Source organism: Schistocerca cancellata, chromosome 4 (assembly GCF_023864275.1).
Source record: "Schistocerca cancellata isolate TAMUIC-IGC-003103 chromosome 4, iqSchCanc2.1, whole genome shotgun sequence".
Taxonomy (NCBI): domain Eukaryota; kingdom Metazoa; phylum Arthropoda; class Insecta; order Orthoptera; family Acrididae; genus Schistocerca; species Schistocerca cancellata.
In genome coordinates this window covers 533,119,067-533,144,838 of record NC_064629.1, presented here as the reverse complement: position 1 = coordinate 533,144,838, position 25,772 = coordinate 533,119,067, and the positions used below count along the sequence as shown (strand labels likewise).

At 41.9% G+C, this 25,772-nt stretch overlaps 1 protein-coding gene across 1 annotated transcript in view; it reads left to right on the top strand.

Moving 5' to 3' along the window:
* The window catches only part of LOC126184313 (nose resistant to fluoxetine protein 6-like), a 331,804-nt gene that overhangs the window by 226,952 nt on the left and 79,080 nt on the right, over nt 1-25,772 (top strand). The window lies entirely within an intron of this gene.

The following is a 25,772-nucleotide window of genomic DNA, read 5'->3' as shown; positions in this document are numbered from 1 at the left end:
ATGTTTTCAGTAGGATTGTGATCTTGCTCAGCAAGTGGCATTCTGTTGACAGTGCAAATGGTTTAATTTGTAACTCACACAGCTGGCAGCATAATTTTCCGCTGTAAGTGGAGATATGTATCTGTTGACAGATGAAGTGTTGTAGTTGGAAGTTTCATCACTGTGCCTGCTATTGTTTTTAGTTCTCTCAATTCACTGTGAATCTTTGATCTTCATACTTTTCCAAAAATAGGACTGTACTTGTTCAGTTGTTTGAAATATGTTCAGTGTGATTCACCCTGAGTTCGAGTGGTAAAGATAGCATCAGGGAATATATTACATGGCTTTAACAAAAAAATCTATTCCTGGAGAGAAAAATTGGTATTAGAGCAATTTGAAAGGTCAGTTGAAATCTGTTTTCAGTTTTTCATCATGAGCCATAGTTTAACCAGAACATCCGTTTTTATCTAATACATTACCATACAAACATAAAATTACTTTTTTGCAATTCAAGAAATAATAAGATCAAATGTTTCAGTTAAGTACTCTAACTATACCATATTAGAGAAGCCTAGGAAGGTGGTACCTGATGCTGTATTCACAAAAGCATTTGCTTTCTAGCATGTATTTGAAAGGAAGGTATACAGAAATAGAGAAAATGATAAAATGTGCCACCAAAAATTACAAGTCTCATTTTTTTCTCTTGTATGGAGTGTCTTTCTTGTCTCAAATGATACTCCAGCAATAATCAGCCAACACTGTAGTTATCTACTTCCCTTCGTACCATTTTTTCGTGGTGGAATATGTCTCAGTGGAATGTGTTGCTCTCTGGGAAGAAGTCAGTGTGAGAGTCCAGGAAATGTACTTTCAAAGACATGATGTAGCCAAGAATTCAATCAGCATTAATCATTTGATTCACTCCATCCTTCTAATTTGCAGCTCGTGTTCCTCCATAGAAGTTTTCTGACTTTTCATTTTATTTTATTTTTCCAATAGAATTATGCACTTTTATCTCATAAATAGAATTCTTGTAGAACAGTGTTATTTGGGATGATACTGAATCCAGTGATGAATAATATTCCTTTGTTATCTTGTTATTTAAACCAAAATTAAATGGGTTGCCACAAGCTGTCATTCATATACTCCTGGGATGAAGTGTCTGGATCTCAAGGTCCTAAGGAATTTGTGTCTGTTTGGTCAAACACATGGAAACAAAAGCACTGTCTGCAAAACATGTTGTAATGTACAATGATAGTGGTTTAGCCTCTGCAGAAAACTGCAGCAGGGGACAGCAGATATTTTGCCCCAATGATTGGTAAGATATTATTGCCAAGCCAAGGAAAAAAATTCCTTTCATGTCATTGTAATCACAGGCAATTACTTTTCATCTGTGGAAAATTTTTTGAAGACAATTACCAAAAGGAAGATGGAAACTGAAAAACATTTAGTATCATGGCTAAAGATGTTTTGGATTGTGTACCAAAAGAGAGATTGATTCACACTCTTTTTCAAAGAAACACTGTCAGTGGACATGGAATTTCACATGTTGGACTTCAAGCCAGAATCTAAAAAAGGACACACAGTTTCTCTGACTAACATGCCTCAGGAAAGTAGTACACAGGACCATAGGTCGTTATGAAAGAGAAGAAGAAGGACTTAGAAAAACATCTGCCATTCTTTCCACTCACTCATCACTAGTACTTTCAGAGTCTTCTTTCTTCTGGCAATGCTGAGGACACTGGGCCACTGATTGAAAATGACAGTACTGACGATGAATAACTATGATTATGTAAATACAGTGTTGTTGACTGTCATATATATTTTTATAGTAAATAAAATCGTTGACCTGTTTGTATCACAAGTTTTGTAACTTCATTTGGGCCCTTATATCATGTCTATAACTGGATAAAATTTATTGAAATTGTTAATTTGAGGTAGAAAAAAACTATTCAGCTAATATATAAAAAGTAACATAAGAACTACTGTTGAATTTTGAATAACAATCTTAGTGAACCAAAAAGTAGAAGCATTGAGTTGTTGATAGACACACGAGAAAGAAATAAAACTTGCTAAGTTTTTGGAGTTATCGTTTGATGAGCTCGAGTAACACACACACACACACATCTATGCCTCTACATGGTGCCAGCTGGACTAAGAGTAGCAGTGCTGTATTTCGGCAGGGGGACTGGTTGTGGTAGCGATAGTGTCAGGTCGGGTGGGTAGTGTGAGATGGACTAGAGGCCCGTCCACACGCAACGATCTGTCTGCGCACATGACATCTACGCAGACAGATCATTGCGTGTGGACAGAAGATTTGCACCAACCTGAGGTGTGTGCAAACCTAGAAGTTGGAGTTGGAGGTTTGAGCGAAACCTCTCAAATCTGTGGGTTCAAACCACATCTGCGCAGACAAGTTGGAGCGTGTGGTCAGAAGATCGCCGCAAATCTGGCGCGAATCAGCTGTTTGTTCAGTTTAGTGTTCTTGAGAGTTTGTAAGTGAATTCATTGAAGTATATAGAAACCACCCATGTTTGTGGAAGATTAAAAGTAAAGAATATAGTGACCCAGACAAAAAGACAGCAGTATACAATGCTCTAATTGAAAAAATTGCGGGCAGTTGACGCCTCAGCAAACAGAGAAACGATAATAAAAAATAAAAAAAAAAATTAAAAATTCGTTGCGAACTGGCGAAATTATTTGCGGGTGGATGTCGAAACTTATAATTATCTCTTAAAGCTTGTAACCCCTCATATTATGAGAAAAAACACTTGCATGAGAAGGGCAATTTCTCCTTATGAACGGCTGGCGGTAACATTAAGATTCCTAGCAACAGGAAGGAGCTACAAGGATTTGGAATTTTCAATTGCAATATCGAAACAAGCGTTGAGTAAAAAAATACCCAACACATGTGAAGGATGAGTTCATAAAGGCAAGTCAAGTAAATTAAGTCTGTCAGCGAACTGTTTACCGAAAAGAGTTATCGAAAGTTCAGAAATCTAGAAGATCTGGTGTAAGAGTAGATCAAGTACACCAGCCAACGTTATGGTATTTTGATTTGCTTGGCTTTCTTAGTGATCAAGAAACGCCAAGACCAAGCAGGAGTACAATTGAAGATGAAATTGGAGTGTCAATGTGCAATGAATTGGAACACGAGGTAATGTAAAACAAAACAGGTTCGCCCTGCAACTCTCAATTGAAGATGAAATTGGAGTGTCAATGTGCCATGAAATGGAACACGATGTAATGTAAAACAAAACAGGTTCGCCATGCAACTCTCACAGTAAATGTACATGAGAAAACTGCTTTCGCTTTAGCAGCCACTGTCTACACCATTTTGACCGCTTTCTCTGTTTCCTGCAGTTGGTCTGAATGTTTTTTGCAACACAAGTTGCGAACAGAGACCACAACAGAATTTCCTCCATTTCTATATTTCAAAATAACTGAATTAAATTTTTGACGTTTACGGGGAGCGTAGTCGCTTGCCACTGATATTTCTTTTCTACACCGACAGATGGCGGGTGTGTAGTAGATTGGAGTTTGTTTCATGTGAACACACCACATTTGCAGCGATCTTTTGCATGTACAGACATCTGCGCCGATGTCTGCGCAGACAGATCGTTGCGTGTGGACCGGGCTTAGGAGGGGGTCGCTAGTGGCTGATAGGGAGGTAGCCAGTTTGCCAGCTATGACTGCAGGAGGGAGGGGTAGCTGGTATATGGGCTAGGCATATAATGCACAGTTTTAGAGGCCAGTGTGGAGAAGCACACACTAAAGGCAACGTGGGGTCATGAATTGGGAGGGTGTGATAGGGCGGAGGAAGGGGAAACTGTTGGGTAGAGGGTACAGGGATACCTGAGATTGAGACCAGGCGTGTAGGATGTGTTGTAAGGATAACTCCCATCTGCGTAGTTTAGGGAAGCTGGTGGAAGAGGAAAGGATCCAAATGACCCAGTTATGAAGTAACCTTTGAAATTGAGCATGTTGTGCCACTTGGTACTCAGCTTTGTTCTGGGTGATAGTTAGAGTTGGCTATTTATCCTAGTGGACAGCTGGTTGGTAGTCATACTGACATAAAAAGCTGTGCAGTGTTTGCTGCAGAGTTGGTATACAATATGGCTGTTTTCACAGATGGTCCAGCTACTGATGGATGGGGTAGGAAGAGAGATAATCAAAGCCCTGCCAAAGGATATAGTTCAGTTGTTCCAGTCCAGGGTGATATTTCATGGTGTGGTAGATGGTCTTTTGTAGCTGATTCTTGGGGGTGGTAGGAGCATTGGGGTTTTGTGAGGATATAGTGAGGGAAATCTGTTTGTGGCTCAGGTGTTTCGGGGGGGGGGGGGGGGGTTGCCTTTCTGTGAAGGCTTTTGTCAGGCCTTCAGCATACTGGGCAAGGGAGTTCTTGTCGCTGCAGCTACATTGTCCACAGGTGACTAGGCTGTGTGGGGGAATGTTTTGGTATGGGAAGGATGTGGAAGTTGTCAGAATGCAGATAATGTTGATGGTTTGTGTGTTTAATGTGGACAGTGGTGTGGATGGAGCCATCAGAAGGTGGAAGTCAGTGGCCAGGAAGATGGTGCAGTGGGTAGAGGAAGACCAGGTGAAGCAGATAGGACAGAAGGTGCTGAGTTTGTGAAGGAATGTGGGTCGAGTGTCTCAGCCCTGAGACCAGATCTTGGAGATTTCATTAACGAATCAGACTAGGGGTTCTGAGTTTTTGGAGGCTAAGAAGGTCTCCTCTAGATGGCCCATAAGCAGGTTGACATTGGACTCCCACTTTCACCCCTTTGCCACAGGGATCGTGTCCCTGTGGCTGAGCAAGGAGCAAGACCTGCCCAATCTAGCCACCCAGCACCTTCTACTCCATTCTTGCCAAAGGCTTCTCCTAGCCCATCAGAGGCCAGGCCACCTGTGAAGCAGCAATGTCATATATGATCTCTGCAGCAAACACTGCACAGCTTTTTATGTCAGTATGACTTCCAGTCAGCTGTCCATCAGGATGAATGGCCCCCTTCAAACTGGTGCCAGTAACAAAGTTGAGCATACAGTGGCAAAACATGCAGCTGAGCACAACATGCTCAGTTTGAATGGCTGCTTCCCAGCCCATGCCATCTGGATCCTTCCCTCCACCATCAACTTCTCTTAAACTATACAGATGGGAGTTTTCCTTACAAAACAAACTCCACTCTCGTAATCGTCCAGGCTTCAATCTCATGTAACCCACTGCCCTGAACGCTCCACACAACAGTTTCCCCTGTCTCAGTCCACATCCTCACACTGCCTTTAGCGTGTGCCACTCCCCATCGGCACCTACAATTGTGCATAACATATCTAGCCCATATACCTGCCACCCCTCACGCCTGCATTCCTAGCCTGCAAACTGGCTGCCTCCCTCCAAGCTGCTAGCCATCCACCCCCAGTCCCTCTCCCTGACTCTTGCCTCTCACTCCATCAACTCACCCTATGCAACACTACCCTAGCACAACCAGTCCACCTGCTGAAATACAGCACTGGTACTGTTAGTCCAGCCAGCTTGTCAAAGGACAACTCTGAAAGCTAGCAAGTTTTCTTTCTTTTGTGTGTGCCTATCAATAACTCAACACTCCTGCATTTCAGTGAGTGGTCTCCTTTAATCCAGAATAATTACAGTCTACAAGAAATTTACAGCAGCAATCTTAGTAAACCATAAATATCTCAAAACAAGAACAATGTGAGTTACACAACTTAGGACCTAAGGGGCCCCAATGTACAAGTGGGCTATTAGGAACAGTGCAAGCTATCATAAGTCCATATTCCCAACCCAAGTCCAGTTCAAGCCAGATCACAGTTCTGTGTATTATGAACAGAGTGCACCAGAATAAGATCCTAGTCAAGTTGGGTTGTTTTGTGGGTGGAGACCAAACAGCGAGGTCATTGGTTTAGGGAAGTATGGGGAAGGAAGTCGCCCGTGCCCTTTTCAAAGCAACCATCTTGGCATTTGCCTGAAGCAATTTAGGGAAATCACAGAAAACCTAAATCAGGATGCCCACACGTGGGATTGAACCGTCGTCCTCCCAAATGTGAGTCCAGTGTGCTAACCACTGTGCCACCTCGCTCGGTAAGTTCATAGTCAATACGATATCACTTGTGGTGTGCACTCCACTGTCCGCATCATAACTGCTTAGGCTAGCACCTGTTCTGGTGTATATGCCAAAGTCTGGCACGATCAGTCAGAGGGCATGCCTGAGGATCAGTGCCCTCTCAGTAGTGTCCCAACAGTGAACAATAGTAATGTAGCACCAAATAAATTTCCATAGTAACTTAAGTGATACCACTACAACCCCTCCCCCTCCCCAGCAGCGACCACCTGGTGAAGAAGAACGAAGGTAGTGCATGGTCCAGAGGATCTGCCACTAGAGAAGGTGGCACATCAGTGTCCAAGGGAGTTGCTGCAAAAAGCTGTGATAGGACAATATTTGATGCAAGTTGCACAAGTCACCTGAGACCAGAAACCCCACTGGGGTTGGAGAACCCGGCACCATGGGTGGAGGCCAAAGGATACACCACAGATCATTCCACAGATCCAAGTTGTATCGGTCCAAGCTCATGGGCCTATGCTATGGTGCCCACTTGGGAAGGAGACTTCTTTTTGCTGATATTAAATATAACTGGATCCTCATTCTGACCTGTACAATTTGTGCTTTCTGATAAAACTGGACCAATAAAAAACCAGTCAATCAAGAGATTTCAGTTGTTTCTCAATGCCACTGACACTAATATCTACATCATTCATCTTTGCAGTGGTGCAAGGATTAAACTGGGGTGGTACTTGTGAATTTTCCTTCGTAAAGGAACACTTGAAAATTAAATTCAGCATTTTGGTTCCTGTGTCATCAATAAGTGTCTGGACACTAGCTTTGGTGCCACTGACAGCCTCTAAATATGAATAGAATTTCCTTGAGTTTTGTGAGGGTCCTTTTGATAAGATTCTACTGTGGTAGTCATTGCTGCTTCAAGCATTGCCCTTTTGACAGAGAAACATGTTTCTTTTAGCATCTCTCTATCTATACACCTTTGCTTGTTTTACACGTATTGCTTTTTCTTTAAAGTTTCTTTAGAGAGAATTTATACCAGGTGCAGTTCACCCTGCACCTCTGCACACACACACACACACACACACACACACACACACACACACACACACACACACACACAGACACAGACATACACATCACAAACTGATCTACTAGGTACATGTCAACTATTGTTCTTAATTTCAGCAACAGTTCCTTTGCATACTTATGCCCAGAACGAATGTTACAGGTTCCTCCTTCATTTATGCTCAACTGTTTCTTTATCTGCTTTACTGAACATACAAATACTTTTGGATTAAAGGAGACCACTCACTGAAAAGCAAAAGTGTTGAGTCATTGACAGGCACACACAAAAAGGCAGAAAACATGATAGCTTTCAGAGTAATCCTTGTTCACGATACAGTATAAATATATACAGAAAGTACACACATACACACGCACACATACACATTTCTATACCATTACATGGCACTGGCTGGATGTACAATGCTAAATTCTGGCAGGTGAACTAGGTCAAGTTGGATTTTGTGTCAGGTGGGGTGGGTAGAGAGAGAGAGATAGAGAGAGAGAGAGAGAGAGAGAGAGAGAGGTGGAAGGCAGATAGTGGGGTTGGGGGTGGCTGACTAGTTGCTCAGTGGGAGCTAGCTGGTTTTCCAGTTAGGAATGGAGGAGGGAGGGGTGGCAGATGTACAGGCTAGGCATGTGAAGCATGACTGTTGGACCCAGTAGGAAGCAGCACATTTTGGAGGAGGTGACTGGATGGAGGAAGAGGAAACTGTTGGATGGATGGTGCATGGACAGTAGGTTACCAGAGATTGAGGCCACAGTGATTACAGGAGCAGAGTGTGTGTTGTGAAGATTACTCCTATCTGCGTAGTTCAGAGAAGCTAATAATAGAGGGAAGGATCCAGACAGCCTAGATTATGAAGCAGTGGCTGATCAACTTTGTTCTTGGCAACAGTTTGGCAGTGGCCCCTCAATATGGTGGGCAGTTGGTTGGTAGTCATATGGACATGAAAAGCTGTGCAGTGTTTGCAGCAGAGTTGGAATATGAGGTGGTTGCTTTCACAAGTGGCCCAACCTTTGATGCAGTGACCGGACTGGATTAAGAAGTGCTAGGTGGGTGGGCAGGTCTTGCACCTTGGTCTTCCATGGGATATGATTCCCATGGCAATGTTTTGGGAGTGGAAGTGGCGTAAGAATGGACTAGGATGTTATATAGGTTGGGTGGGCAACAGAACACCACTTTAGGAGGGGTGGGAAGTATCTTGGGTAGGATGTTCATCATTTCAGGGCACGATGAGAGATAAAGCCCGTAGATATGTTTCAGTTGTTCCAGTCCAGTGTACTACAGGTTGATGACTAGGATGCTCCTTTGTAGCTTATTCTTGGGGGTGGTGGGATGATTGGGGTGTGTGTGAGGATATGGTGCAGGTAATCTGTTTGTGGGATAGGTTAAAACCACCAACAGTACTCAAATTTTGACAGCTGTCATCCCTTCCACACCTAAAAATCCTTCCCATACAAACTGGCCACCTAGGGATGGCATATATGCAGTGACAGGACATTCCCTCCCCAGTATGCTGAAAATCTCATGAAGCTCTTCACAGACAGGCACTACCCCCTGAACCTAATCGACAAACAGACTTCTTGTGCTGTATCCGCACAAATCCCCAGTGCTCCCACCATCCCCAAGAATTAGCTACAAAGGAGCATTGCTGTCGTCACCCAGTATCACCATGGCCTGGAACAACTGAGACATATCCTATGTCAGGGCTTCGATTACCTCTCATCATTCCCTGAAATGAGGGGCATCCTACCCAAGATCCTTCCCACCTGTACTAAGGTGGTGTTCCATTGCCCACCAGCCCATCTTTATGCTGCTCCCACTCCCAGCCTCTTTGCCACAGGAATCATATACCTGTAGAAGACTAAGGTGCAAGACCTGCCAAATCCATCCACCCAGCACTTCTTACTCCATTTGTGTCACAGACTTATCCTACTCCATCAGAGGCTGGGCCACCTTTGAAAGCAATCATGTCGTATGCCAACTCTGCTGCAAACACTGAACAGCTTTTTATTTTGGTATGACTACCAACCAGCTGGCCACCAGGATGAATGGCCACCGCCAAACTGTCATCAAGAACAAAGTTGGCTACCCAGTGGCGCAACACGCAGCTGACCACAACAAGCTTAATTTCAATGGTTGCTTCACAATCCAAGCCATCTGAATCCTTCCCTCCACCATAGCTTCTGTAGATGGGAATTATCATTGCAACAGAATCTTCATTTCCTTAATCATCCCGACCGCAGTCTGGTAGCATACTGTCCCTACACACTCCACCCAATAGTTTCCCCTTCCTCTGTTCTGTCAGCCCTTCAAATTCGCCTTCAGCATGTGCCACTCCCCACTGGCTGTGGCAACTGTGCATCACGTGCAGTGAAACCTCCACCACAGCCTAGTCCACCTGCCAAAATGCAGCATTGTGCATTGAGATGATGCCTTGTAGGGGCAAAGCCATGTGTATTCAGCCTGAATGGTGGAAGTGATTGTCTTCAAGTCTTGAAGCTCATGGGTGGTACTGAAGAGTGATCGGCTCAGGGACTTCAGATGGTAATGAGGTGCATTGACTGCACTACCATAAACTCTGTGTGCATTTAAGTGCATTGACAAAAACCTTGAAGTGGCTTTGTGGTAAGCCACAGGGAGCTGGCAGTGTGTGTATCTGCATCACTATTTTAAAGCATTTGAGTGGTTCTCCCTGGATTACATGTGGAGAGCGTATGGATCAGAAGGATCTGAATATCTGAAAACAATTTGAAATATCCATATCAGTAACTGAGGCTGCTCACAGGTGGCTATAGAACCAGCCCTGTATTTAGCTTCTGTGCTGATGATAAGAAGTCACCACTTCCCTTGTGGTGGCAGCTTGTCATGGTGCTAGACATGGAGTTTCTTTTCTATTCCACTATCACTGTCATTATACCGGGTGATCAAAAAGTTAGTATAAATTTGAAAACTTAATAAACCATGGAATAATGTAGATAGAGAGTTAAAAATTTACACACATGCTTGGAATGACATGGGGTTTTATATTAGAACAAAAAAAAAAAAAAAAGAAAAAAAAAAAAAAAAAGACAGATGGCACTGGACAGCAAAACGTCAGTTACTGTGCATGACAATCATGCATAAAAGGAGCTGTAATGAGAGAAAGAATTAGATGCACCAGCAGTCGCAGCATGGTGACGTTACCTGAAAAGGCACGTTTAGTGAAACTGTATTATCAGAGTGGGGAATGTGCTAGTTCAGCATTATGATCCTATTGCCATAGGAAAGGGATTCGAACGGGTATAGGTCCATTGACAAATGCAGCTGTGGCGAGAATGATTTGGAAGTTCAAAGACACGATAGACCCCGTAGTGGCTGACCGAGAACAAGGCGTAATGCTGCTGAGACAGTTCAGGAAGAAATGGAGACTGTAGCGGGTTTGTCTATGCACGGGGAAGTCAGCGCTCGTGAAGTCGCATGTCGCACCGGCATTCCATACACCACTGTTTGGTTGACACTTAGGCGTACCCTCCGATGCTATCCATACAAAATCCATCCGCATCATGAACTGTGTCCTGGCGATTTAGTGAAGCGGAGGGCATTTGCGGTGTGGGCGTTTCAGATGATGGCGGAAGATGACGATTGGTTGAGTAACGTGTTGTGGACCACCGAAGCTCATTTCATGCTCCGAGGGTCTGTCAACACCCACAGCTGCAGAATTTGGGCTACCGAAAATCCTAGAACTGTCGTGGAAACTCCATTGCATGACGAGAAAGTCACAGTATGGGTTTGATTTACCGCATCTACCATTATCAGGCCTTTTTTCTTCGAGGAAATGCATGATTCTGGTTTTGTAACTGCTACTGTGATGGGTGAGAGGTACGCTGGTATGTTACAGAATCACATCATCCCCAGCCTGGCTGATAAACACCTTCTGGAACATACAATGTTTATGCAGGATGACACTCCACCCCATATTGCTAGACGCGTGAAGATCTCTTGTGTGTATCGTTTGGTGATGATCATGTGCTCAGCCGCCACTTTGGTCATGCTTGGCCTCCCAGGTCCCCAGACCTCAGTCCGTGCGATTATTGGCTTTGGGGTTACCTGAAGTCACAAGTGTATCGTGATCGACCGACATCTCTAGGGATGCTGAAAGACAACATCCGATGCCAATGCCTCACCATAACTCCAGACATGCTTTACAGTGCTGTTCACAACATTATTCCTCGACTACAGCTATTGTTGAGGAATGATGGTGGACATATTGAGCATTTCCTGTAAAGAACATCATCTTTGCTTTGTCTTACTTTGTTATGCTAATTATTGTTTTCTGATCAGATGAAGCGCCATCTGTCGGACTTTTTTTGAACTTTTGTGTGTGTGTGTGTGTGTGTGTGTGTGTGTGTGTGTGTGTGTGTGTGTGTGTGTGTGTGTCTATATATATGTTCTAATAAAACCCCATGTCATTCCAAGCATGTGTGTCAATTTGTACCTCTCTATCTACATTAGTCCGTGATTTATTCAGTTTTCAAATTTATACTGACTTTTTGATCACCCGGTATACCCATCATATACCATTGCTTGCCCTACCATGCAAATGATTTCAGTCACTCATCAGTGGTAAGACCATTTGAAGCTTTGCAAAGTATGGCCTAGTTGCACTTGCTATGGGGCAAATCTATATTATCTGTCAATTAGTATTCTGCACGTTTATTGGAGTGCAAAAAGGATTTATGTCAAGGAATATTTAAAAATTTTATGACATTTTAAGTGAACAGTGCAGCAATGTGACAGTATATGCAGATGGCTACATCTGGGTTGTTTTTTGATCTTCCATTATTGTAACTGGTAAGATATATTCGTGTGGTCGAATTTCTCATTTGCTATGCCTCTCTGCTTTCTCTTAAAAAAAAAAAAAAGCTACTTGTCTACTTGTAACTTTCCACTTCTTAACCACTATATCAAATTCATATAATTTAGCTCAACATAAGAAGTTACCAGAATGCATAATTTCATATGTTCTATGATACATTGTCCATTATTGCAATCCATTGTCCATTATTGCAAGAAAGTGGGAACTACGCTGTCTGACAATGAAAGTGAAACACTCAGAAAACATGATTGGATGTCAGTGTAATTTTGTACACATACACATCAATGGTGGGTATTTAAATGTATAGAGTTGAACTTCTCTGTGACAAATAAGACAGTCGCCATAGTGCATTAGTGTTGTTCATGTTCAAGATTGTTACTAGACCTGGTGACAGAGTTTGAAAGAGGTTCTCCATTTAGCTGGCTGGTGGAATTGGGTAGTACGCAGATTTATGGGGCATATGGTTGAGAGAGTGGGCTGACATTGCACTGCGTGAGGATGTGAAGGTAGGCATACTTGTCAAGGTTCTGGTTGACTACATCAGGACCACCATTAGGGAGGATCACTATATTGTGCACCGTCCTCATCATAACTCCTTCACATATGTGTCTGCCGTGCAAGAAAAGTAATGGGCTCCCCGCAACATTCTGTATCATACTGTATTATTACTTCTACATCTACATTTATACTCCGCAAGCCACCCAACGGTGTGTGGCGGAGGGCACTTTACGTGCCACTGTCATTACCTCCCTTAGTTGGAGCAGCAACCAGGCAAGGGAATTGCTGTCCGATATGCAGGCTGTCATTAACAGCTGCATTTGGAGTAATGCTGTGACTGTAAAGCATTGACTACTGATGAATGGCATCACATTGTGTTTAGCGATGTATCGCGGTTTTGCACTAACTAGGACGACCATTGTTGGCATGTGTGATGACCACTTGCAGAGATGCCCCTTTTTCCAGTGTTCTGAAGTGGCACTGAGGTTTTACTTCAGGTTTCATGATATGGGACATGACTGAGTATGACTTTGTCGTGGCTGGTGGTGATTAAGGGAATTTTGATGGCACAACAGTATGTCATGGACATCCTCCAGTCTCATGTGTTACCTCTAATGTGATTGTATTGGAATGCCATTTGTCAACAGGACTATGGTTGTCCACTCATAGCACATACATCTACAAACTTGCGTGATGTTGAGGTATTTCCACTGCCAGCAGTATACCCAGATCTGTCCCCAATAGAACATTTATGGTACCACATTGGACATCAACTCCATTCCAATGCCAGTAGCCAGGATATCGAGGACGAGTTACAACTGTTGTGAACCAGCTTGCCTCAGGAATGATACAATGGTTTCATTACACCCTTCCCAACTGAATCAGAGCATGCATCCAGGCCAGAGGGGGTTCACTGTCATATTGGTAAGAGGGAACCCATGGAGCTTTATTTTGTTTCCTCCTCCAGTTCTGGGTGCTTCATGTTTTTTATTAGGCTATGTAATTAGAAGAGGTATATAACAATCATCCCTTAAGCAAATGAAGAATAATACAGTGTGCTTTAAATGTATTGTATAGGCACTTTTTCTCAAACATGATAGTAGACATCCAATCTTTTTTCACATAAAATGTGTTTTTGGCAGACTGATAAGTGGCAAATACAAAAATAAGCAATACATTGTCTGGAATTGCTGGAAAAAGTGGAAAATAAGTAAAATTTCTGGGTGCTGCGCTTTGTTGGTCAGGCTGTGTATGGTAGCAGCAAATTAGAAATCTAAATAATAGCTTTATTTGTGTTAGTTTCCTTGTTTCAATTTGATGTTTTCATCATTGAATTTCATTATTTCTTCACTTCTTCTGCTCAGGTTTTTAAGTGCAGCGGATATTCATAATTTAATGGGTTTTCCTTTCCAAATTTAACCACTAGAACCACTATATCATAATTTTTATTTCATTCATTATTGGATTACAGACTTTCACCTACATACAGCAGAAGACTGACTGCAGACTGACCCGCAACTGACTGACAACTTGGTGCACCTCAATACTGCTGGTGATTAAATATCAAATGATACTAACTGATGCCTATACCCTGTCCTCAACTTATAATTTTTCAGTATTTATGTACATTGAAAATTACATTATTTTTACAAGATACGACCCAATGTCGTGCTGTTAGCAAAGGCACTTGTTTCAGTCATCTGCTGCCATAGGCCATTAACACCAAATTTCACAACACTGTCCTAACAGATAAGTTCACTGTATGTCCCACAATGATTTCTGTGGTTATTTTACGCAATGTTGCTTGTCTGTTAGCACTGACAACTCTACGCAAACGCCACTGCTCTCGGTCGTTAAGCGGAGGCCATCGGCCACTGTGTTGTCCATGGTGAAAGGTAATACCTGAAATGTGGTACACCCTGACATTGTGAATCACAGAATATTGAATTCCCTAATGATTTCTGAAATGGACTGTACCATGTATCTAGCTCCAATTACCATTGCATGTTCAAAGTCTGTTAATTCACATCGTGCGAGTATAATCATGTCAGAAATCTTTTCACATGACTCACCTGAGTACAAATGACTGCTCTGCCACTGTACTGCCCTTTTATACATTGTTTATGTGGTACTACCACCATCCGTATATGTTCATATCCCATCCCATGACTTTTGTCACCACAATGTAAATAACTCAAGGGCACACAGCAAAAACTGAAGGAAAACCTGTCATACTGAGAATCAGGTACATTAGAATCAATGACTAAGGAGGTCTTGATGCTGCATACTGAAGCAATAAATGACAATGCCATACACGCTGTCTCTTTACTGTAGAGGCTCAATCATCCTTTGATAGGAGCATGAGTGAAGTAGAGATGTGGATCAACACACAGAAGTTCATTGAGGCAATGGCCTGGCAGTTTTGCAATTCTTTTCAACCATCCAGGCAACAAGAAGTGCTTTAAACAGCCTCCAGTAGTGCACTGCTCTTTGGTGCTTGGGTCCTTTCTCTGTCAGGACACCATGAATGTGTGGTGCTTGAGCCTCCTAGGTTTTGGTACACTACTGTTTAACATATTATATTTTGTATTCAGACAAGAATATTGATCCACCTTTTGCAGGTACATGCGCGTCCAAATTTATGGTATTTGCAGCACTTGGTCAGAATTGAAAGTGATGGATGTGGGAGCCCAGATGGCTGAGCATTTAGAAAAAATAGCATTTTTGGCACAGGCTGAGCAAGAAATGAGCCATTTATGTTAGCATAGTTTGTTTCCAGGCAGCGATTTGCACAGAGAAAAGAGTACACAGCAGTAATCTCAAGATTATGGGGTCAAGTTCCTGTGTAGAACAGTTTTTTGTCTTCAGTTTTTACATTACTTACACTGCAAGAAAACTGAGATCATGCTCAGTATAATATATTTATTAACAGTTTCATAAAAGGTATGAAAATTAAAGGCAGTGGAAAATTTGGGATTGCAAATATATCTCAAGGAAGGGATTGTAAGGTGTACAAGATAACTTCATATATAAAATTAGATACTTTTATTATTTCTCAGGTGGCGATTTACATATGCTGCGGTGATATTCATTGTTAAAACACGGGAAGGAGTAATTATCTTGACATCTTGCACATATTACAAAAGCTGTATTTTTACTATTACATGGAAGGGTTAAAGTTCTATAGAAAAAAAAATTGGTTTACGTTCATAAAAGGTTCTCTCTCACTGCACAGTTTGACAGCAAACTACATGTAATGCACCATTTCACCAAATATTGGCAAGGATAGCTGATGATGGACAGTGGAATGTATTTTGACATAGTCTTCTTGGGATGCAATTTATTTTCCTTTATAGATGACATAAGAACAGTTTTGAAGCTTTTTGATCAAATTCTTTACTTGGTGACAAAAATAGACATCACAGTGGTTAGCAGAGTACATTTGAGGGAAATTACTTCAATACTGCATGATGGCAATACTTTTTCATCTTGGAAAATCTTGTCATATAATTGTAGACTTGTTAGCTGCCGCCCCCCCCCCCTCTCCAAACAAAAAAAAAAAAAATCAATTAATAGAAGAAGTTTGTTCTCATGCATGTAGGGCTTTATTTGCAATCCCAAATTTTCTTTTATCTTTCCGCGTTATGTCTATTATGAAAATATTAATAAACACAATTTACTCAGCATTATTTCAGTTCATTTGCAGTGTAAGTAATGTAACAATTGAAAATAATAAAATTAAAAAAGATTCCACACAGCCACTCGATCCCATGACCCTTAGATCTACATTCTGTACTCTTTCAGCTGCACAAACCACTGCCCGGAAACTATGCCAAAATAAATGGCTCATTCCTCACTAGACCTGCCCTAAAGATGCTTGGCCACCTGGAACTCCCACTTCTGTCACTTTCATTTCCAGCCAAGTCCTGCATATAGCATAAATTTGGATGAAATTATATATATAAAAACAAAGATGATGAGACTTACCAAACAAAAGCGCTGGCAGGTCGATACACACACAAACAAATGCAAACATACACACAAAATTCAAGCTTTCGCAACGAACGTTTGCTTCATCAGAAAAGAGGGAAGGAGAGGGAAAGACGAAAGGATGTGGGTTTTAAGGGAGAGGGTAAGGAGTCATTCCAATCCCGGGAGCGGAAAGACTTACCTTAGGGGGAAAAAAGGACAGGTATACACTCGCACACACACACACACACACACACACACATATCCATCCGCACATACACAGACTCCAATACACACTCTCTCTCTCCAATACACACTCCCTCTTTCCTGACGAAGCAACCGTTCGTTGTGAAAGCTTGAACTTTGTGTTTATGTTTGCGTTTGTTTGTGTGTCTATCGATCGACCTGCTAGCGCTTTTGTTTGGTAAGTCTCATCATCTTTGTTTTTAGATATGTTTTTCCCACGTGGAATGTTTCCCTCTATTATATATATATAGACACACACACACACACATCAAACATCAAAATAAGTTTTGGTGGTGGTGGTGGTTAGGGTTTAACGTCCCGTCGACAACGAGGTCATTAGAGACGGAGCGCAAGCTCGGGTTAGGGAAGGATTGGGAAGGAAATCGGCCGTGCCCTTTCAAAGGAACCATCCCGGCATTTGCCTGAAACGATTTAGGGAAATCACGGAAAACCTAAATCAGGATGGCCGGAGACGGGATTGAACCGTCGTCCTCCCGAATGCGAGTCCAGTGTGCTAACCACTGCGCCACCTCGCTCGGTAATAAGTTTTGCATCACCTCGGTTCTGAGAGCTCCAGAACCTGTACAGAGAATTGGAATAGAGATAAACATAAACATCATTTTTTCCCTCTTTATTGCTCATGAAAACCACACATTGCATGTTGTACCACCATACAGCGAGATCTTCAGAAGTGGTGGTTTGGATTGCTGAACACACCAGTACCTCTAATATCCAGTAGCACATCCTCTTGCATTATGCATGCCTGTATTCATCGTGACATACTATCCATAAGTTCATCAAGGCACTATCGGTCCAGATTGTCCCACTCCTCAATGGTGATTCGGTGTAGATCCCTCAGAGAGAGAGGGGGGGGGGGGGGGTTGGTGGTTAGTGTTTAACGTCCCGTCGACAACGAGGTCATTAGAGACAGAGCGCAAGCTCGGGTTAGGGAAGGATTGGGAAGGAAATCGGCCGTGCCCTTTCAAAGGAACCATCCCAGCATTTGCCTGAAACGATTTAGGGAAATCACGGAAAACCTAAATCAGGATGGCTGGAGACGGGATTGAACCGTCATCCTCCCGAATGCGAGTCCAGTGTGCTAACCACCTCACTCGGTCCTCAGAGAGAGAGTGAGAGAGAAAGAGAGAGAGAGAGAGAGAGAGAGAGAGAGAGAGTATTGCAGCACGTCTCCTTAAATTGCCAGCGATAAAAAAAAAAAATGTCTTTCACAAAATTTCGTCTGGTGAGTACATTCGGCAGAAAAAGGACGTTAAAGAGTGGCAATCCTGCAACACTGTAACCACATGTACAGTAACTACCTCTATTAGCACAAATTAGATGTGCTGTATAGTTGGTAAGTCGATAGAGTTTTGGATTAGCATGCAGGAGGTCAAGAAGGGTTTGATCCGGGGTTGGGGCTTCTCTCTCTTCTAATTTCATTCTGTATCCTAAATTTACAACATTTTGTAATGTTTAACGTAACAAATACAAGGTTAGACAAATAAGAAATAGACAGTTGAAACAAATGACCTATCATAGGACAGAATAACTACAAAAAAAAAAATATCAATTTCAAGATGCTAAAGATGATAGCACAGTACAATAACACAACATTTACTTCTTATTTATACTACATTTAGTATGAGCACTCAGGTGTTGCACATCAGCAACCAGTGACAATAATACTGTCCATATTAATGACTGCATGATGTTCAGAACAAACATTGTGCAACCTGCTGGATCATACAGCTCTGGGCCCTTCACAGCAAAGCTGCGTCCACAGTTACAGGAGCAGCGTGAACATGTGTTACCCATTCTTCCACATTTGTCAGCAGAGTAGATTATGCATGCTCCTTCAGGTGTCCCCACAGGAATAAATCCAGGGGATTTAGGTCAGGTGAACACGGTAACCATGCAACTGGACCTCCATGTCCGAGCCATTTCCCTGGAAATGTCCTGTCCAAATACTGTCGCACATTAATTGCAGAATGTGGAAGTGCACCATCATGTTGGAACCATATCCTCCACCGAACATGTAGTGGAAGATCTTCCAGCATATCAGGCAGATAGTTTGAGAGTAATGCATGATACCTTCATGCAGTCAACTGTTCAGGCAACATGTAGAGGCCCAAACACCTGTTGCACAATATTACGGCCCAGGCGTTGATACCAAAGCGAACTTGATATCCACAGTCGTGGGTGACGTGCGGGTTAACCTCTCACCAATGGTGGGCATTGTGCACATTGAAGACACCATCACGAGTGAATGCTGCTTCATCCGACCATATTATGGTGTTCACGAAGTCATCGTTGGCTTCCCATTGTTGTTAGAACCATTCACAGAATTGCATCTGCTGATGGCGATCTACAGGATGCAGGTGTTGCATGAAAGCATAATGATAGGGGTGCAGCACATGCTCATGCAGCATGTTAGTGACCATGCATTGTGATACATGGAGTTGCCTTGCTACACTACGTGTACTTCGCTGAGGCACTTGGTGTATGACTTCCAGAATAGCTTCCCCAGTAGCTGGAGTAATCTATGGAGAGCTTCTGTCATGCGATGGTGGAAGGAGAGAACCTGACTCCCAAAGGCGCAGCTCCAGACAATGAAATAAGGTGCAGCTCCAGACAACGAAACACATTTTTATCTGGATGGTGTCAACGAGAACATCTAGCAGCATATTCATGAGCGGCAACACCAGACGAGTTATCAGATGCACCAAGGACCAGAAGCATATCCACATATTCATCATTTGTGTATGCCATACGTCTGAAACACTGGTTTAGAGGTTTACAGTGTGAAAATTTGATATGTGTACGCATGTACTTTGGAGTCGGTCACGGGCATGTTATGCTGCTTGCAACTAGTCCCTGTCTGGTGGACAGTGCATACAGTATAAACACACCATCAGTCCTGCATGCTGTTCCACCCAACGCACATTACCAACCGACAGATATTGTTCTGCATGAGTCATCCAAACACTGCTAATTGTGAAATGTTCAGTTTTGAATTACACTGTTTCCCTAACGGTAATAGACAAGATGTTTTCACAGTCCCATCTATAGAATAATAATAATACATTGAGATATGTAATAAACAGTATGTGATCACCAGACTCAGTGTTGAAAGGCGTAATTAGTGGGACCATGGTGATAACACATAGAAATAGTAACCGAGTTTGGACATTACTCACAAAGCATATTGCTAGTCCTACTGGTAACGTAAGGCCCTAACAAAATGTAATGGACCTGAATGAGGCAAGAACAATAATTGGTACTAATCTATGAGACCATTGGAGAAGGATCCTTTTTCTGCTGGATGTACTTGCCGGACGAAATCTTGTGAAAGACATTTTTTTATTGCTGGCATGTGAGGAGTCGTTCTGCATGCTTCCCTTCCAACCCAAATTCCCAGCCTGTTACTCACTACTGCCATATTGACACTTGGCCATGAACCTCTTACTTGCAGTCCCTGATTCCTGTAACAGATTGGGCATACTGTGTATCTGCACTGAAAGACAGGATCGCTCATTGTTGTCACATTATTTATATACACATAAGATAAAAACAACCAATGATCCTTCTTTCAGTGCAGATGCTCACCATGCCTGATCACTTATGGGATGGGGACTGCAAGTAATGGGTTCATGAGTTGTTTCACGTCAGCAGTAACAGGCTGGGAATTTGCGCCGGAAGGGGAGTGTGCTCAGTGGTTAAGGCAACTGCTCCAGTAAAGTGGGAAATCTGGCTTCAAGTCCCAGTCTGACATAAATTTTCACCTGTTACCATTGACACATTTCAATGCCTGAAAGCTGCTAATGTCATTAAAACCTTTGAATGATACATAATATTAATGTGACACCAACTGTAGCTGGGTCCCATAGGTGTTGTATTCTTTCAGCATATGTTAAATGTAACATTACCATGGTCAGAGTTTCAATAAACTGCATCTGCTTTTCAGTACTCCTTACAGTGTTACAGAGAAGTCTCTCTTGAAACCACTGAAATGCCTATCATATGTTGCATACTTGAGAAGTACTTTTATTAGGGCTTAAGGTTAATCAATAATGTTACTCTCACTCAGAAAAATTATGTCCAATAAAAGTAACATTCCACATTGGCAGTAACATTTGTATGCAATGTAGTCCTATTGATGTGCCATATTGAAACTGAATATCAAATTTCTATAGTGACTGTAGTATAAAAAATGTGATTGCTATGATGCAGTATGTAGGAAACTGATGCTCCTTACATGTTTTGTTGTTCCTAGTTTCCATTACAAGCCACTGAAAACAAAATTGCACTTTTTTTTTAACTGATAAAATGGCTCAAGCCATGATGTGTCCAGGTCACGAAGTATGCATTGCCTTAGCAACTTAGCAATCCCAAGCTTAGAAAAATCTGAGAAATTACTCTTCTAAAGTATTTGTCCATCCTAGATTCTTCCATCCGCAATGTTCACCTGTTGTACACCTAAAAAAAATCCGTAAACTGAAGCACCCAGAACACCTTAATTACCATGTTCCCAGTGAAAGGTTCTCTGAGAGAGAGATGATTAATATGTCTAACATAAGATACCCCTGATATTATAAGGGGCAGTCCAGTGAAAACAAGGCAGATGGAAAAAGCAAGTAAACTGTTTATTATTTCAAAATAATTGGCATAAGAGCTAATACATTTATCCCACTGTGAGGCAGGTTGGTCAATTCCTTCATGGAAAAATATTTGCAGTTGTCTGTGGAACCATGATTGTACCAAAATGTGCACTTCATCATCTGAAGCAAATCAATGACCCCTAATGTCTTTTTTCAGGGCTCCAAAAATATGCAAATTGCATGGGGAGAGGTCAGGACTGTGTGGAGGGTCTGTAATAGCTTCCCAGTAAAACTTCTGCAGCACACTCGAATTAACATTGGCAACATGGGAAATGTCCTCAACCAAGTGACAAGTCTTGTTTGATACCCCATATGAATGTACTTTCATTAACATGTGTTAGTGCAGTATTGAGTCAAATACTGTCCAAATGTCAAGATATACTACATCCACCAGATAATCTTGATCCATGGCTTTAATGATATCATGTCAGAGAAGTGCAAGTTGAGTTTTTCATGATCAGTGTTATCAGAATCCATGCTGATTGACATGGAGGATGTCATTCTGTGTGGGATACCCTACTACATTAAGGGTTCAGAACATATTCTAAGTTTCTATGATAGATGAATATCGCTGATATTGGATGGTAGTTTTGTAGATCAACATCTGCTACCCTTCTTGTAGAAGCTTTTCTTCACATACTAAGCACAGTTTTTTATTTAGAGGATCCATTATGGGCAAAAGAAGAGATGAACCGCAAATACTGTACAGAATTTGATTGGAATTTCCTAGAGCTATGGGGCCTTATTCAGTTTTTGTCATTTCAGCTGTTTTACTATGCCTAGTGATTCTTGTTGGTGTATTTACTGTGGGGGATTAAGTTGAAACTCTTTGTCATATATAGTAATTCATCTTTGTAGTTTGAGGGTTTCAAAAAGTCTGTGTTGAAGTCTCCACAAATGATTTTCTTTTCCTTCAGTTCTACAGTATTTAACATAATTTCAAATTTACACAGGAATTCTCCTATGTCAGCAACAGGGGATCTGTATGTAGTTATAATAACTAGTTGAATGTCAGTAAGTTCAATAGCTGCCATTTCAAATACTTTTTCTTTATTCAGTTCAGGATATGTTTGGATTGCTTTATACCTTAAATTCTGCTTTGCAGAGATAGCAAATCCCTCCATGTTTGTAATAAGACCTGAAAAATGAACTGACTGGGGGAAAACCAGGGATCTTTAGTGTTTCTATTTGCAGTTCTTCTGAGCAATGTTCTGTTATGCAGATAACAACAACATTTAGGTCAGAACACAGTATTATTTCTAGTTCTTGCAATTTGTTAGTCAGAGACTGAACATTATGATACATTATATGAAATGGCAGAAGGTTGGATTTAATTTGCGTACTGCAGCTATTGCTTTTAGTCTTTTCTGATGAACCACTCACCTCAAATAAAGTCCTGATGACACAGCACCATATACAGAAGACTTTTATGTGATTTGTAGTTCCTGTTACTGAAAATGTTATCTACATATCTGAAATCTTGTTTGCCAGTGTTCTCCTGTGATGTACTGACATTATAAGTATCTCATCTTCTGCCTTCAAATTTTGCTGATTTTCCTCATAGACTTTATAATGTCATTATTTTCTGATGTTGTTTGTGTTATCACACTTTTTTCCCCAGCATTTTGTCATTATAATATACATTGGAAATCAGTTAATAGCACTTCTTTCCATCAAAACTTTCTCTTAAATCATCATTAATAGCATTTTAACCCTCCTTACAACCAAATTCACAGTTCTTAATAGTGAACGTGTACTTTAATAATACATACATCATGTTATAGTATCTACTGTGTGAGCTTTTTCAGGTCTACTGTATGAAAATTTATCAATTGACATATTACATCTTCAAGAGACTCAGTCAAATCCCATATCATACTCACCAACTTTCCAGCATATTTTCTTACTGTATCTAGATCTTAACATAATTTGTCTAGCACAGTTAAGTCAGGTTTGGTACTACATATTTCCCCTGTGACACATGACCATTAAAAGAGAACCGTTTACAAAGCCTATTAAAGTGTCATAACAAGCTGGTGTCATAGGTCACACGTTCTATACAGTTTAAACTATATACACTGCCTGACAAAACAAATGAAGCACCCAAAAGACATGTTTAGATGTCAATGTAACTTCGCACGTATAAAGACTGTTGGCAGGTATGTAAATGTATAGACTGGAAATTCTCAGTGACAGGTAGAATTGCCAACATAGTGCATTAGTGTTGTTTGTGATTAGTGGTATTACTGTGCCTGGTAGGGTATGTAATGGGTGTGAACAGTGTCAGATGTTGAAGATCACTGTAAAAGATACAGAGATGCCACATACTTGTGTGAAACGGTGTTATCAGCACCTGACAGAGTTTGAAAGGGGCCTTATTGTAGGTCACCATTTGGCTGAGTGCTCATATCATGCAGTAACCAGATTTGCATGGCATTTGGATCTGACAGTGGTCCGATGTTGGACTGCGTGGACTTGTCAGGGCAGGCGTATTTGTCGTCAAGGTTCTCGTTAAACATGTATGACCACCATAATAGAGAATCACAATATTGTGCACCAAGCACGTGGAACCCCTTTGCATCTGTGCCTGCCACCCAAGAACAAGTAATGAACTCTTTGCAATATTCTGTGTTGTCCCATACCCTTGGTCAGAGATTAGAAGCAGTCAGACTAGGGAATTAACTGTGTGTGTGGGTTAACATTGATACCAAAACACAAATGTCTGCATTTGGAATGGTGCCCAGGAAGCATGGATTGCTGATGAATGGTGTTACATCATGTTCAGTGATGAACTGCGGTTCCACACTACCCCTGATGATGATCGTCAGCAATTATGGTGGCCACCTGGGCAGAGGTCCCACTTTCCCAGTGTTTTGGAGAAGCACAACAGTGTTACTCCTGGCATCATGGTGTGTAGAAGCATTGGATATGACATCCAGTCATAGCTCAAAGTGAGTGAGGAAACTCTGATCGTAGAATGGTATGTCATGGGCATCCTGCATCCTCATGTGCTACCTCTCAAGTGACAATATCATAGTGCCATTTTTTAACATGACAACAGTCATACACACATGGCATGTACAGGGCTATTACAAATGATTGAAGCGATTTCATAAATTTACTGTAGCTCCATTCATTGACATATGGTCACGACACACTACAGATATGTAGAAAAACTCATAAAGTTTTGTTCGGCTGAAGCCGCACTTCAGGTTTCTGCCGCCAGAGCGCTCGAGAACACAGTGAGACAAAATGGCGACAGGAGCCGAGAAAGCGTATGTCGTGCTTGAAATGTACTCACATCAGTCAGTCATAACAGTGCAACGACACTTCAGGACGAAGTTCAACAAAGATCCACCAACTGCTAACTCCATTCAGCGATGGTATGCGCAGTTTAAAGCTTCTGGATGCCTCTGTAAGGGGAAATCAACGGGTCGGCCTGCAGTGAGCGAAGAAACGGTTGAACGCGTGTGGGCAAGTTTCACGTGTATCTGGACAAGCTGGAAAATTGGCTCATGCCACAACTGGAGACCGACAGCGCCGACTTCATCTTTCAACAGGATGGTGCTCCACCGCACTTCCATCATGATGTTCAGCATTTCTTAAACAGGAGATTGGAAAACCGATGGATCGGTCGTGGTGGAGATCATGATCAGCAATTCATATCATGGCCTCCACGCTCTCCTGACTTAACCCCATGTGATTTCTTTCTGTGGGGTTATGTGAAAGATTCAGTGTTTAAACCTCCTCTACCAAGAAACGTGCCAGAGCTTCGAGCTCGCATCAATGATGCTTTCGAACTCATTGATGGGGACATGCTGCGCCAAGTGTGGGAGGAACTTGATTATTGGCTTGATGTCTGCCGAATCACTAAAGGGGCACATATCGAACATTTGTGAATGCCTAAAAAAACTTTTTGAGTTTTTGTATGTGTGTGCAAAGCATTGTGAAAATATCTCAAATAATAAAGTTATTGTAGAGCTGTGAAATCGCTTCAATCATTTGTAATAACCCTGTATATCTATGAACTGTGTGTGTGTTGCTGAGGTACTGCCATGGCCAGCAGGGTGCCCAGATCTGACCCACATATGGTACCAAGTCAGACATCAACTCCATTCCAGTGCCAGTATCAAGAATATCATGGACCAGTTACAACTGTTGTAGGCGAGTGTGCCTCAGGAGTTATACAATGGCCTTACGACACCCCCTCTCAAATGAATCAGTGTATGCATCTGGACCAGATGTGGTTCAATGTTATCACCAGGGATGTATGCTCCAAGTGTGCTGGTCAATCCACTGTGTTACAGTCATTAATTCCATATTTTGATCTGGAAACAATATGCAGTACATGGCTCTTTTCAGTGACTGATGAACATAGATGTGATATGAATATGAACATCTATCATTTACAATTCTCCCAATAAGAG